This window comes from Podarcis vaucheri (genome assembly GCF_965113315.1).
Source record: "Podarcis vaucheri genome assembly, chromosome: 18".
Lineage (NCBI taxonomy): Eukaryota > Metazoa > Chordata > Lepidosauria > Squamata > Lacertidae > Podarcis > Podarcis vaucheri.
In genome coordinates, this window is record NC_138756.1 from 3,946,048 (window position 1) to 3,961,595 (window position 15,548).

The window sequence follows — 15,548 nt, forward strand, 5'->3', positions numbered from 1 at the left end:
ATTGGTGGAAAATGTGACAGAACTGATGATTGAGAAGAAAGTTTAATATTTAGGAGTATGGATAACAGCTACAAACATAAATATTTTTAAGAATAACTATACAGGAGCTTGGAAAGAAATGAAAAAAAAACTTAAATAAAAAACTATATAAAAATAGAGATATCTGGAGGGTGGCAGCACGACAACAGGACTTTTCTGTGGTGGCTCCTCACTTGGGGGATGTTCTCCCAGAGAGGCTCCCTGGACACCTTTGTGACAAATCTTTAAGTGCCAGGCGAGAAAGTTATTCTGTAACCAGGATTTGGGTGGATTAAACCATCTCTGGGCATTTTAATGTGCTTTTGGTTTGCTTGTTTTCTTTCTTTCGTTTGCTTTTTCTATTCTCATTTTGTATTTTTTTTCTGCAAACCACCCTGTGATCTTCAGATGATAGTTGATATATAAACAGAATAATACTAATATTATTACTAAGGTAAAGGTAAAGGTACCCCTGCCTGAACGGGCCAGTCTTGACAGACTCTGGGGTTTGTGCGCCCATCTCACTCAAGAGGCCGGGGGCCAGCGCTGTCCGGAGACACTTCCGGGTCACGTGGCCAGCGTGACATCGCTGCATCTGGCGAGCCAGCGCAGCACACGGAACGCCGTTTACCTTCCCGCTGGTAAGCGGTACCTATTTATCTACTTGCACCCGGGGGTGCTTTCGAACTGCTAGGTTGGCAGGCGCTGGGACCGAGCAGCGGGAGCGCACCCCGCCGCGGGGATTCGAACCGCCGACCTTTCGATCGGTAAGCCCTAGGCGCTGAGGCTTTTACCCACAGCGCCACCCGCGTCCCATGTATTATTACTACAGTCCCTCCAAAGGTCCAAATGGCACCCAGTTGAGAGGTGCTGGAGCTGAGTTCCAGTGAGTTCCCCCTGAAGAAAGCCCTGGGTATAAATAGCAAAATGATCGTTATGGGATGGGACATCCCTATTTTCATCGGAGACATGTTGGAAGGTAAGCGACTATTAGTAATAGTAACTATGACAGTTTACAGGTTTATCCACAGTCAAGATCGGCATCTGTGTGGACTGCAGTTTGCAAAAAGGGGAAGGAAATACCTGCCACGGCTGTAGCCTTTGGGGTCCCCATTGCTCTCCTTCCTCCACCATCAGCCTCCTCTGGGGTCTCGATGAAAGCGAAGCATGCAAGGCCTGAGCCACAGCTTGAACATTGATGTAAGTGCTATAGCTATCTAGAGACAGGATTGTCTCACATACCCTTTGGGACACCATCTCCATTTCCGCCTCCTCTTTGCATCTTCTCCGGCCTTTCACAGACAACAGATGCTTTGAATATGAACACTGATAAGCTTCATCCAAAAAATCTCCAAGAAGATTGGACTGCGATTTATATTTCTCACCTTTGCTGCTCCTTATTCCAGTCTGAATTTCAAAGGACAGAGAACCATGGAGGTGCTGGAATAGATATGGAGGGAAGGAAAAGCCAATTCTGCTTTCTAGCAAAGCTGTTGTGATCCAGACTTTCGCCCCTATTTCCTTCTCATAAATATTGTTTATTGCCATGAGCATTATGATAACATGTGCATTGGTTATATAGGAAACAAATACCCCAACTTGTCTCCATAGGGAAAAAGGTTCCCCAGGTGTTATAAATTCATCAAAATAACTTTCTGGTACTCTTTTTGATAAAGCAATGCAGATCCCTTTGCTGAGCATCAGAGGTTTAACAGCGCTCACAAATCTTTCTCCACTGTCATTGTCTGGAGTGAAGAGGCCAATCCACGTCCATCCAAAATGCAGGAGCAATTCAACAATCCCCTGGTACTGACTTTCCTCTTTGGGACTCATCCGGTAGACAAAAGGGAACAGGGTTTTACCTTCGAGAACCTGGGCAGTGAAGCCATGACTGATCTAGCAAGGAAAGCAAAAGATCAGCAATTTATTTTACTTTCAGCATAACAGATATTTAATTATCTGAAATGACTGACATCTAAATCTCTGCTGGCTGAGGCTGATGGGAGTTTTAGTCTGAAACATCTGGAGGTGACAAGTAGGTGAAGGCTCAGTTTTGAAAAAGGGATGTAGGATCCATAGCTCAGGATTTTCCCATTTTTAAAAATATCCCTACTTAACCCCTCCAAAGAGAAAATAGGATCTTACGCAGTTGAAATCCTCTGTCCCTCCATGCTCTCCCACTACTTACCTGTGGGATTTTGTAGATGCCTGACAAGGCTGAAATCACTTTTGAGATGACAGTATTGCCTCTTTCAAGAACAGCCAGCAGGGGATTCTGTTCTCCACAGTGATAATTGGGAATATTGCATCCACTGCCTGCAAGCAGCTCTAGCATGGCGTCTGAAGTCATCCTTGCATCTAAATAGTTCTCATAGATGTTGTAGCCCAGGGTGATGTTGGGTAAGAGACTGAGATCCTGGTTGATCTCTTGGATGGTGAACAGGAAAGACAACATGTACCAGAAGAACCTAGTTGACTCCCTGCAATAAATGAATCCTTTAAAAAGAGTGAAACTGATATTCATATTAATGGGAGGAAGGAAACATTATATGATCCACAGATATTAGTTATTTATTTATTTATTTATTTATTTATCCACAAAAATTTGCAGATCTCTGCTCCATGACAGGAGCTATGATGCAAACAGCACACAGAGCTGTTCAGCAGTGGAACAGACTCCCTCCGAAGGTGACCATGTGTCATGGATGCTTCAGGTGAGATTCCTCCGGGTCCCTTCCATCTCTACAACTCTGTGATACTTTTCTACTGTGGTTCTATTTGTAGGAAATGAAGGCGGCCCTCAAAATTTGAGATATACGGGGAATGTGCTCCATAGGCTGCTTTTGCTGCAGTGGTCTTTGGCGCCTTCCAAGGGGCTAGACTCCAGGTAGATAAGAGACAATTTTATTGAAAGAGGGGAAGCACCAAATACCTCAGTCCCCTTTTAGTTACAAATGAGGCCTGGTGGCTTTCAGGTTTGAGTGTGTGGTAAAATTTATAATTTTGCCCATATTTTGGATCACTGACTCCACCAATGAGGACACCCTCTGGTCTGTATTATTTTAGTGCTGGGATTGGAGGAGGAAACCTTTAATGTAGCTGAGACAGATTTCCCCATGATGGGCTGCAGGTCTCCCGTTGCATTGTGTAAAGAGAACTGTGATAAGGTTGTTCACAAATGATCCCAATAGAATAAACATAAAATAATCTTAGCAGCTTGGGAATTGCTTGAGTTTCATGCCACCCTCTGGCTTAGGAAGAAACGTCAAGCACCTCAATACTTTGAAATGAGGCCAGTTGTGTGTGGTCAAAAAAGGATTAAAAGGTCCCCAAGAGGCTCTTAAAATTCCATTTGCAAAACTGTAACATTCCTTAATGACAGTTTAAGAATTGTCCAAATGGAATAATATTGAACGAAACCTTTGTGCCTTGGAAATTGCCTGAGTTTCATGGCATCCTGCAGGTGGGGAAATTCAGTGCATCCTTTTGAACCCTGACCAGATTCACTGGCATCCTTGCATTCTACTAAAAGCAACACAGACGCATAGGAACAGGATTGTTTTACTTAGGAAGACAGAGGGAAGAAGGAAGTAAGAGAGGTTTTTTACTGGACCCCCCCAGTTCCCATCACCCCCAGCCAGCAAGACCAATGGTCAGGGCAGGGTAGTCCTGCAACATCAGCCCTTGGCTCCCCAGCCCTGAGATAGGGGCTCTTTCCTATTTCAACCATTACAAGGACTGGAGGACCATGAAACCCATCCACATATAATTTTACATACACTTCATTCCTGGCGAAGGGTGTCTGAGTAAAGTTGTATGGAGTTGTCTCAATAAGGCGTATTGGAGAGATGATCCCACTGATGAGGAAGTGTCCTGGCCGGTAGTAATTGCGAGCATCCATTTCATCCCTGACTAGATTCAAGGGACATTTCGCCTTGTGGTTCCTGCAGACTCCAAAGGGCATCATGAGCAGCAGAAGCAGGGATCTCATTCTGGCTCTGCCTCCTCCTCCTCTTACCTACCAAGGAGGCATAGCAGAAGAACCCAAAGACTCTTGCAAGGCCAGACTGCCTGGGCTTTCCCAATCTGGGTGGTTTTCAACTCTACCTTTGGAGCTAGGAAGCACAAGGCAGGCACACCCCTCTTTCGCCAGCTCTGCATCTTGACTCAGTCTGTCTCCAACACAGGAAATATTCTCTGCACCAACTTTTTCAATTAATATTGCCATGCTGTTGTTGCTTTCTGAGGCTCATGCAATTTCCAGAAACATCTCCTGAGCTTTTAGAAGATGAGATGACTATAATTTCGACTATTCTAAGTGGAATAAGTTTCAGCACAATAACTTTCTGGAGTCTTGAATGGCTCAAGCGGCAGGTGCAGAACTGGAGAAAAACATGTTGGACAGAAGTCAAGGGGTGTGCTTGGAAGTTGGAAGTTTGGCCTGAACTTTGCTCACAAGCACCAAAGAAGGAGCTGGATCCAACTATGGACTCTCCTTCCTTGGAGGTTTTGAAGCAGAGTTTGGATTCTGTTGAGATAGAATCATAGAATCATAGAATCATAGAGTTGGAAGAGACCACAAGGGCCATCGAGTCCAACCCCCTGCCAAGCAGGAAACACCATCCTCGCACTCCTGACATATGGTTGTCAAGCCTCTGCTTAAAGACCTCCAAAGTAGGAGACTCCACCACACTCCTTGGCAGCAAATTCCACTGTCCAACAGCTCTTACTGTCAGGAAGTTCTTCCTAACGTTTAGGTGGAATCTTCTTTCTTGTAGTTTGGATCCATTGCTCCGTGTCCGCTTCTCTGGAGTAGCAGAAAACAACCTTTCTCCCTCCTCTATGTGACATCCTTTTCTATATTTGAACATGGCTATCATATCACCCCTTAACCTCCTCTTCTGCAGGCTAAACATGCCCAGCTCCCTTAGCCGTTCCTCATAAGGCATCGTTTCCAGGCCTTTGACCATTTTGGTTGCCCTCCTCTGGACATGTTCCAGTTTGTCAGTGTCCTTCTTGAATTCATTTCATTTCATTTATTTATTTACGGCTATTAGCCCATAAATTATGTACAAACATAAAAAGCACAAAGGCTTAAAAACCGAAATATCTGACACCAGAAGGTGAACACTGCGATGCAAGGGTGGGTCATTGGGCAGAGCCAAATAACAGGATGTGGCCCGGAGAGCTCCAAGGGACGGTTCGCAGAAAAGGAAAACTGAAGACGAGATCCGACATGCACTCTCATCATAACTGTCCGATTAGATTTTGATGTTGTTGTTGTTTTTTGGTGGTTTTTGCGTGTGAGATAACCGCATTCAGGAATCTCGCCACCTGCAGAGTAACAGAAGGGTCTGTATCCTGTAAAAGCAGTGCGGCGTGTGACTCAACAGGCCTGCTAACCAAGCGCAGTAAAGCAGGGCCCAGGAATTTAGTCCTGGCTATGCTATGTAGGGGACAGTTGAACATTATATGTGGAAGAGATTCAACAGTTTTCCCATCACACATGCATAGCAGAGACACCAAACCCTTGGAAAATCTGTGGCTCAGCAGGTTCGATGGAAGGACATTGAACCTTGCACGAATAAATGCAAGTCGGTGTGGTACTGATGAAAGAGATGACATGTATGATGGAAGGTCAAGTGGTGGGGTTATTCCGTGATACCTGGGGGAGCAGACACCCTCACCTCTGGCAAGGTTGTGTTGGTTTTCAATGTCTGCTAATCTTTGCTCAATGAGGCTTTTAGCTGAGCGTAAGTTCATCTTTAGGGAGTCCGCTGGGGAAATTCCGATGCTCAGAAGTTTGGCATGGATTTTTCCTACCCACGGATTAACAAATTCGTCCCGCCAGAGGCACTGAAAAAGGTAATGGTTGGGAAGCCTATGCCAGCTGGACAGCCAATAGCCAAAGACTCGCTTCCAGATGACAGTCTCCAATGATGCAATCCTTAACTCCAAACGTATGGCTGCGTTGCTCACACACATGGGGAGTTTCAGGAGGCGACGGAGAAACTGATTCTGCAATGTCTCCAGCGATGTTAAATTGGACCCAGGGGCCCAGAGCGGGGCAGCATAGCAGAGGGTGGAAACCACTTTTGCGTGGTATACCTTCAATGCAGAGGGGATGTGGGAGGCTCCGTCAGCCGCAAAAAATTGGAGTAGAGCATAAAGTATTGTTTTCCCTTTGTTTAGTAAATACTGTATCTGTGGCTTCCAGCTTAGGTTGTAGTGAAAGAAGACTCCCAGGTATTTAAATTTGAAAACTTGTTCTAATTGGACTCCATCTAACTTCCAGCTGTAAGTTTTCCGAGACCTGGTAAAGACCAGGACTTTAGATTTCCCATGATTAATTGTCAGATGGTTGAGTTTGCAGTAAGCCGCAAAAATCTTTAGAGCTCTGCATAGACCGACTCTAGAGTAGGAAAGGATCGCTGCATCATCGGCGTATAGGAGCAAAGGGCAGCGAAAATCGGCTAGGCGGGGGGCATGAATGTTGGCTTGAGACTCATTCAGAAAGAGCTTCATATCGCTAATAAACAGGTTGAAGAGGAGTGGGGCCAAAATGCAGCCTTGGCGCACACCTCTATTTATTGGGACCTCGTTGGATAGGTTTCCCGCAGGTGTGAGTCTCACTCTAGCCGACGACCCGTGGTGTAATTGGGTTATAAGCCATAACAGTCTTCTATCTATGCCCCATCTCTCTAGTTTCTTCCATAGACAGTTTCTTGGGATACTGTCGAAGGCGGCCTTTAGGTCTATGAAAGCGACACATAGGCGCCCCCGCCTTGGGGCAGAATATTTTCTGGCAAGATGATACATAATTACCATATGGTCAGAGGTCGAGTAATTGTTCCTAAAGCCCGCTTGCTCATGGCCAATCAGATTTGAGTCGTTTGCCCAATGAGACAGCTTAGACAGCAAAAATTTTGCATAGATTTTCCCGATGATAGACAAAAGGCTGATGTTCCGATAGTTCTCCGGGTCAGCAGGGGGACCCTTTTTATGGACTGGCACGATCACGGCCTCCTTCCATGACCTAGGGATAAGCCCCGTAGAATTAATTGCGTCAAAGACTTTGGCCAGAATTTCAGCCCACCACCTCGGTTGCGCAACAATAGCCTCAGCAGGGACTAGATCCGGCCCGGGGGCTTTGCCCGTTTTCAGGTCTAATATCAAGTCCATTATCAGGTCTGGGTCGGTAGAGGGCCACAAAGGTAGATGGTCGGCTCGGAATTCCGTGGATGAGTTGGATTCCTCTGCCAAGGAGAAATATTTACTCAAGAATTTTTCCCATGTGGGCGCAGGGATAATCGTCAGTGGGTACTTCCTTCCTCTTATGTTTATCAGAGCCCAAAATTCCTGTGGTCTGTGGGATCTAGAGGCCGCTATCAAGGCTCGCCAACGCTTTTGATGCCACTCGCGTTTGGCCAGCTTTAAAGTCTGTTTGTATGCTCTTTTGGCTTGTAAATAGGAGGATGGTAGAGCTTGGGCATTAGAGTTTTTGTATTCATTATAGATGGAACGAAGAAGGGATCTTGCTTGTTTGCAAGAGGTGTTAAACCAAGGGGCCCCAGCACTGCAATGCGCCACTTTCGCCTTTTGAGGAGGTGATGTAAAAAAAGTGGTAAGGTTTGTTGTAAGAAGGTTAAAAAGTTTCAAAACCGAATTGGAATCTTGTAAATCAGTAGTTATTTGAGGTAGATAGGCAGTGATTTCCCTATGGAAAAAATCCTGGTATTTTTGGGCTACAGCCTCCGACCATTTGATCCCTCTTATTTGGACCGATGATGAGGTTTCCAGAAGGACTGAGTGTTTATAGTCCTTCTGGCGCCGGAACAATGACAAAGTGGTCACTACTGGGAGGTGATCACTGAAATGTTGATTTTCAACTTGGAAGGAAAGTACATTAACGGCCAAATTTGCGGAGATCAAGAAGTAATCGATAACACTGTTAGATGTTGGTCCCAGGTGAGTGAACTCCCCCGGTATATCGGGGGGGAAGGTGCCGTTCAAGAATACTAGATTCAAGCGAATGGCAATTTGGTAAAGGGTCACTCCTGCTTTGTTTACTCTGTTGTCCTTTGAAGTTCTAATTCTGGTATGTTCCAAGTCAAAGTTGTCCAAACATGGGGGAGTCCACCATTTGGACTTGGTTAGTAGGTCCCAATTAGTGGCAATACGAGCATTAAAATCTCCCCCAATTAAGGAATACGAGTTAGGGCATTTGGTATGACATGACAATAGGTGATTTTCAAATGATTCCCATCTCCAATCAAGATCAGGTGCTGAGCCTTCGGGGGGGGGGAGATAAACATTAGTAATTAGTAATGAGGACTTCCCTTCTGTGATCAGTCCAGATAGAGCAAAAGGCGGGGAAGCCCGTACCAGAGTGAATTTGGCGCGAAGTTGGAGTGAGATCCCAATCAAAAGACCCCCTTTGGGGCGACCTCCTTTCAAGGAAGGGGAGGCCGGAAGTGTTAGAAGATCGAAGCCATCTATGATAATCTCTTCCTCATCCCACGTTTCTTGGAATAGAATGATATTAAATGAGTTTATGTACTTCCTGAATTCGGGGTCTGATTTTTTGGTTCTCCAACCAGCGATGTTCCAGCTAAGTATTGATAATGTCGGGTCCTTGTGCTGTCCCGGTAATTGTCACTTTGAGTTGTTTAATGGGTTCTTGGAGGTAGAACGAGGACCTATAAGAAAATCGGTAATTTTAGTTTGTGTGGATAAGGTCTTCTTCTGTGTTGATTGAATCCATGATTTGGTAACATTAACAGGCAGGAAGGGTTTTGCCGGGGAGGAAGAATTAGGCAAAGTTGGTGAGGTTGGATGCTGTTCATTGAGGTGAGTAGTAGCAAGTCTTTGATGGGCTATACTAGTAGATCCGTTGGAGTTGTCAGTCTTGACCAGGGTAACGCTAAGAGGTGTTCCAGCCATCACTTGTAGTTGCTGCGCAGATAGGGAAGAATTATCACACAGATGTATAGAAGGACGTGAACGTGGGGATGGTGCATGCGTAGTCATTTCCTGGTGATCTTCAGGCAGGGATGATTCTAGCTCAGGCATTGAGGCAAAGGAATCATCAACCTCCATATTTTGATTGGACATAAGGTCTGAAACGGGAGTATTGAGTTTATCAACTTCCTCCACGGTAGAATGGTGCTGTTGGTCGACAGGTGACTGCTGATTCAGATCAGTAGGGGGTAACAAAGTAACAGGTTAAGAGATTATCAAGGTATTTGATGGAGACGCCTTGTGGGACGTGGAGCACCTGCTCTCCTCTCTCATCGGCATAGAGGGGTCCCCTTGCGATAGGAGTCTTTGTTTGAGTAGATCCAATCTATCGAGAATAGCCTGCTGTTCTTCCGAAGGGAGTTTTCCATAAGAGGAGATAAGATTTCTCTCTTCAGGGATATTCCAATCTCCGCTTGCAATTGGATCACTCCTCAGCTTAGCTAGATGGTCACTTGCGGTCGCAGGTGGAACAGGGGGTACCCGGCTAGGTGTTTTTCCCTTTATTATAGGGACAGAAGAAGGAAACGGGCGTTCATTGCCGGTTAAAATGTTGGGGAAAAGAGGTTTAACACTCGTGTCCTTAAAGACTCTTGTTGTTACAATCTCCCAGGGTGCCAGCCGATCTTTTTGTCTTGCAAGAAGATGTGGGATCCTTGCAGACTGGAAGGAGAGCATAAATTTCCTTGGCCAGGGCGTGGCATTTAGGGGTACTACAGATAGAAGATCTATCCGGGAAAAAGGAATATTTAACAAATCACGTAGGTACCCTTTAGCCATCATCAGGTTATTCCACCTAAGTCTGGGGGCGTCACGGGAAAAAATGGATAGACATATTTTATTAGGTTGAAAAATCAAGGATTGCTTATTCCTTTGGGGCAGTGGTAGCCTGCATCTTGAGCCCTTAAGGAGAGATTTCTGGTCAAGTTGTCTCTTTAAGGTACTCACAAGCTGCACAGGAGATTGATGCAAATTAGATAGCTCAGTTGAGGAAGGTAGATGAGCTAGAAAGGCCCGTGTAAGTTTATTCAATGACGAAGAAATCCCCTCCAATTCCTTGAAGATGAAGCTTAAAGTCCTGATTACCAGTTGTATTTGATCAGGTACTAATTCATGGGCAGTTTGCCCTAATGCTTCCCGTTTCAGTGACGGAGGTGTAATTAAGGTATCAGGGAGGAGGGTTCCCCTAAGGCTTCCATCCCCCGCTGGATCAGCTAGCTTTTCCAACTCTCCTTGATCATGCAGAGGCCAAAAGCGGTTGTATGTTTCGACCGCAGAAACAATTACTTGCTCCGTTTTGCTGTTATTGTTAGTAGATGGTGGGGGAGATTCAAGCTTTGACTGCTTTACTCTTGGAGGTGTACAACTTTTCTCAGCAGATCTTGGTCGCTTGCCATGACCCATTTGTCGCTGTCTCACTAACTACGAAAGTTCAAAGTAGAGGTAAACGGAGATAAAAGAAATAAAAGAGAACTTATCTTTATGGACGCAACTCCTCTGCTACTCCTCGTCCACTGCTCAACATAACCCAGTCTTCAAGGCGGCGTTACTAATCAGCAGCAGGCTTTCTCAGCAGGGGGTTTGAATATCCTTGTTGATACGTATATGGCCCCGACAGGCCAACCATAGAAGTAAAACGATTAAAAACTTCCAACAGAGGTAAAATAATTTAAAAGTCAAATAAAAACAGCTATAAAGACGGCTGTAAAAGGCTATAAAAGGCAATAAAAGGTTTGTAATCCGGAGGGTTCACGAAGGAGAAGTTGTTACAGCCGCCATCTTCTTTGGCTCCTCGCTTGAGCTTCTTGAATTGTGGTGCCCAGAACTGGACACAGTACTCCAGGTGTGGTCTGACCAGAGCAGAATACAGTGGCACTATTACTTCCCTTGATCTAGATGCTATACTCCTATTGATGCAGCCCAGAATTGCATTGGCTATTTTAGCTGCCGCGTCACACTGTTGGCTCATGTCAAGTTTGTGGTCAACCAAGACTCCTAGATCCTTTTCACATGTACTGCTCTCAAGCCAGGTGTCACCCATCTTCAGGGACGCGGACTTATAAAAAATATTGGGGGGGCCCGGGAAAGCTCGTGAAATGTAAATAAGCTCATGAATATGCAAATAAGCTCACGAATATGCAAATAAAGTGGCGCCGCCCCCTTGTGAGCGAATAGGGGAGAGCGTGCTGCGCCTGTTAATCAGCTCCGGAACAGCTGATATGCGGGAAACGTGGGGCTAGCCGGAGAAGAGAGGGCGAGCCCCCTCCGCTCCGGCCCTAAACCGCTGAAACCGCCAGGAGGAAGGAAATTCCCCCCGGCAGTGCCTTGGGAGTGGCGGTGGTGCCGCGAAGCAGCGAGGCAGGAGCCCCCGCCCCCGGGGATTCCTTAATCTCGTGGGGGACGGCCGGGGCTCTCCGGCTAGGGCGCGCGGCTGACTGGCTGGCTGGCGAGGGAGCAGGTGGGGAGGAGGCGGGGGACGGCGGCGGCGCTCTGCTGGAAGGGCGCCCGAGATTATTGGGGGGGCTGAGCCCCCCCAAAAAATTTTTTGAGGGGGCTCGAGCCCCCTCAGGCCCCATTGAGTCGGCGCCTATGCCCATCTTGTATTTGTGCCTCTCATATTTTTTTTGCCCAAGTGCAATACTTTACATTTCTCCCTGTTAAAATTCATCTTGTTTGTTTTTGCCCAGTTCTCTAATCTGTCAAGGTCGTTTTGAAGTGTGATCCTGTCCTCTGGGGTGTTAGCCACCCCTCCCAGTTTGGTGTCATCTGCAAATTTGATCAGGATGCCCTTGAGTCCATCATCCAAGTCGTTGATAAAGATGTTGAATAAGACCGGGCCCAAGACAGAATCCTGTGGCACCCCACTAGTCACTCTTCTCCAGGATGAAGAGGAACCATTGATGAGCACCCTTTGGGTTCGGTCAGTCAGCCAGTTACAAATCCACTGAGGGGTAGCAGAGTCAAGACCGCATTTTACCAGCTTCTTTACAAGAATATCATGGGGCACCTTGTCAAATGCCTTGCTGAAATCAAGGTAGGCTACATCCACTGCGTTCCCTTCATCTACCAGGCTTGTAATTCTGTCATAAAACGAGATCAGGTTAGTCTGACATGACCTATTTTTCAGAAATCCATGCTGACTATTGGTGATCACAGCATTCCTTTCTAGGTGCTCACAGACTGTTTGCTTAATGATCTGCTCCAGAATCTTCCCTGCTATTGATGTCAGACTGACTGGGCGGTAATTATTTGGGTCCTCTCTTTTCCCCTTTTTGAAAATAGGGACAACATTTGCCCTCCTCCAGTCTGCCGGGATTCTTTAGCTGAGATTCCTGCATTGCTGGGGGCTGGACTAGAGGACCTTGGGGTCCCTTTCCAAGTCTCCCATTCTATGATTCATTGGAGGTTTTTAAGAAGAGGTGGGAGAGTCAGGGATGGACCACATCCAGATGAAGGAGTCCCAGCATTGTATCTTAGGCATCCTAAGCCCTTTTAAAATGTGGGGGTTGGGGGGGGGCATTATTGGCTTGTTGTTTTTATTTTGATTATATATGTTGTGGTTTTATATTTTGAACCGCCTTGAGACCTCCAGGGGTAGGGCGATATATAGATTCAGTACATCAATAAATAAAGGAATGAATATGAATAAATAAAAATCAATCAATGGAGAATGCTGAGAAATGCCATCCTCATTACTGTCAACGGGATACATGGTGGTGGGATTTTGTTTCTTGGAGGCTGCTAGAGACAGAGACTGGTGGAGCCTGCGATGGGGAGGGATTTCTCAAGCCCACCCTCTGGCCGCTTTGGGTGGGTCTGGGCTGCTTGATTCCTGCCGCTCTCTTCTGGTTCTCCCCCTGAAGGGAAGTAGCGCCTTGGTGGCTTCGAAGCCACTTCAAGTGAATTTCCACCCCATCTTTGAAAGGCTTCTCCAACAGAGGGAAGCTCTCTGGATTTGGTTGAGGGGAGAAATGTTGCTCTGAACTTTTGACTCTCCCTTCCCCTTCGACATGTTCTGCGGAAGGGGAGCTTCTGTTGCACATGGAGCCAACTTGCTCCCCGTCTTTGAGCAGAAACTTCTCTACTCATAAACAAATTGTCTGTGCACAAGCCAGGCTAGTATTCTAGCAGCTTTATTATTCTTTATCAATTTATTTATTCTTATTTATTTATTCACTTATTTAATCTGATTCATAAAATCCAGCAGCACTTGATTAGGCCAATAACCCCTAAAGCACTTTATTTTAAGATAAGCAGGACATTCAGAAAAAAGTTTACAAAGTTACTTCAGAACTTTAAAAAAGTAAAAATAACAAAACGGACTGAAATTGTATCAGCTTCTTAAGAATCTGGGTGGATGCTATATTTATTAATTTTTTTTAAAAAAAATTAAGTCTCCAAAGATATTCCAAAACACTTGTCTACCTACCAGAGGTTTTTTTAAATAAACAACTAAATACAGAATGCTTCTTGACTCCCCACCCCTCTTGATGTTTGTTTTATTACTCCTTTTTATCACCTGTTTTAAAAAACATGTTTATATTATCTAAGCCCCGAAGTCGTATATCAGTTATATTTATATTTCAAATCCTGCCTTTGACTTCAGGTACGGATGTTATTATGACAGATAATATAACAATGGTCTCCATTCTTCCTTGAACAATTCTTCCTTATGCCCTCTTAGTTTAGCAGGGAATTTCTCCATCTTCCACCAGCTTCATCAGCCATTCCTCCTTGGTGGGGAATTCTCCTTCTTTCCACTTCCGTGTCTATAAAGTCCCGGCTGTTGTGGTTGCATTCAGAAAACCTAACTAACCACCGGCCAGTTTCTCATCTCCCTTTCGTGTGTAATTGTTATGTACTGAGTTGAATAGGATCCAAAATGCAGCAGTCTGACTGGTCCTAGAACAATAGGATTCAGAATGCAGCACTATGATTGGTCTCCAGGAGCCACCCAATCCAGCTCCAGATGGAAGTGAATCCCCCAACCTGATTGGCCCACAGGAGAATCCCGGAATTAGCCAATCACGTGCAGCCCATTGTGTAAATAATGTATATAAAGCAGATACTTTGGGGGGACTTTCATTCCCTCCTCACCACTATGAGCTGAATAAAGAGCATGAAATCCACTTTCGACTCTGAGTATATTTCAGTAATGCTCTGGAGCGAGCGGCCACAGACCAGATCCAGGCGCTTTGGAAAGAAACTGGTTTCCTGGCTCCGTTTCCAGTGGGGTTTCGGCCATGGGACAAAGAAGCAGCCAAGCAGGCTGGGAAGTGCTGGGACTGCGCTGTCCTTTGGCCCTAGTCCTCTTCTCCAGGCCGGACGGCTGACTGCGGAGTCACTCTGGCAGGGGACTTGGCCGCCATTGTGTCTCTGCCTTCTCTGTCAGGTGTCAGTCAGAGTCCGTCTGCCTCAGTTGTGAGCAGTGTGGAATCTCCCTCAAACTGTTTGGAACCATGTTGTTTAGGAAGAAGTTTATTTTAACTCAGTAAAGTCAATTAAAAACTCTGCATTAGTCGTTTACGCTGCGCGTCAGTTTAGGTCTGACGTCGTTTCCAGACGGTGTTAGTTGGGGAACGCTTTTCAGCTCCGGGAGCCTTGAATGTGGGGTTTACAGGGCTCGATCCTATCCACAGGGCACTGGCTCCCGGTGGAGTGCAGGATAATAGTAGTAGTAGTAGTAGTAGTAATAATAATAATAATAATAATAATAATATATTATTTATACCCCACCCATCTGGCTGGGCTTCCCCAGCCACTCTGGGCAGCTTCCAAAAAAATATTAAAATACTGTAATACATCAAACATTAAAAGCTTCCCTAAACAGGGCTGCCTTCGGATGTCTTCTAAAAGTCTGGTAGTTGAATAATCATATGTAGGATAAAGTTTAAGGTGCTGGTTTAACCTTTAAAGCCCTATATGGCCTAGGACCCTCGTACCTACGGGACCACCTCTCCTGGTATGTCCCATGCAGGACCTTATGGTCTTCAAACAAAAACATCTTGGAGGTCCCGGGCCACAGGGAGGTTAGGCTGGCCTCAACCAGAGCCAGGGCTTTTTCGGCTGTGGCCCCGATCTGGTGGAACGCTCTGTCCCAAGAGACTAGGGCCCTGCGGGACTTGACATCTTTCCGCAGGGCCTGCAAGACGGAGCTGTTCAGCCAGGGCACAGTCGGACCCCCTCCTTTGGTCATCCCCACAGAACTGTAGCCCAATGGTTGCCATTAATTTGATTTTGAATTGATTTTAGAATGAATTGATTTTAGAATTCTGTGTTACTTTTATTGTTAGCCGCTCTTAGCCTAGGGGAGGGCAGGATATAAATAAAATCTTCTTCTTCTTCTTCTTCTTCTTCTTCTTCTTCTTCTTCTTCTTCTTCTCCCCCACATGGTTTAACATCTACATGAAACCACTGGGTGGGGTTATCCGGACGTTTGGAGTATGTTATCAGAATTATGTTGACAACACTCCGCTCTATTTCTCCTTCACATCTGCAGGGGAGGCAGTGGA

General features: G+C 45.7%; 1 protein-coding gene across 1 annotated transcript in view; it reads left to right on the plus strand.

Annotated features, from left to right (window-relative positions):
- The window catches only part of LOC309523127 (vomeronasal type-2 receptor 26-like), a gene marked incomplete at its 3' end in the record, with an annotated part of 81,742 nt that overhangs the window by 2,840 nt on the left and 63,354 nt on the right, over window positions 1–15,548 (plus strand). Inside the window, exon 2 of the mRNA XM_082206890.1 lies at window positions 1,038–1,218. The remainder of the gene's footprint in view (window positions 1–1,037; window positions 1,219–15,548) is intronic.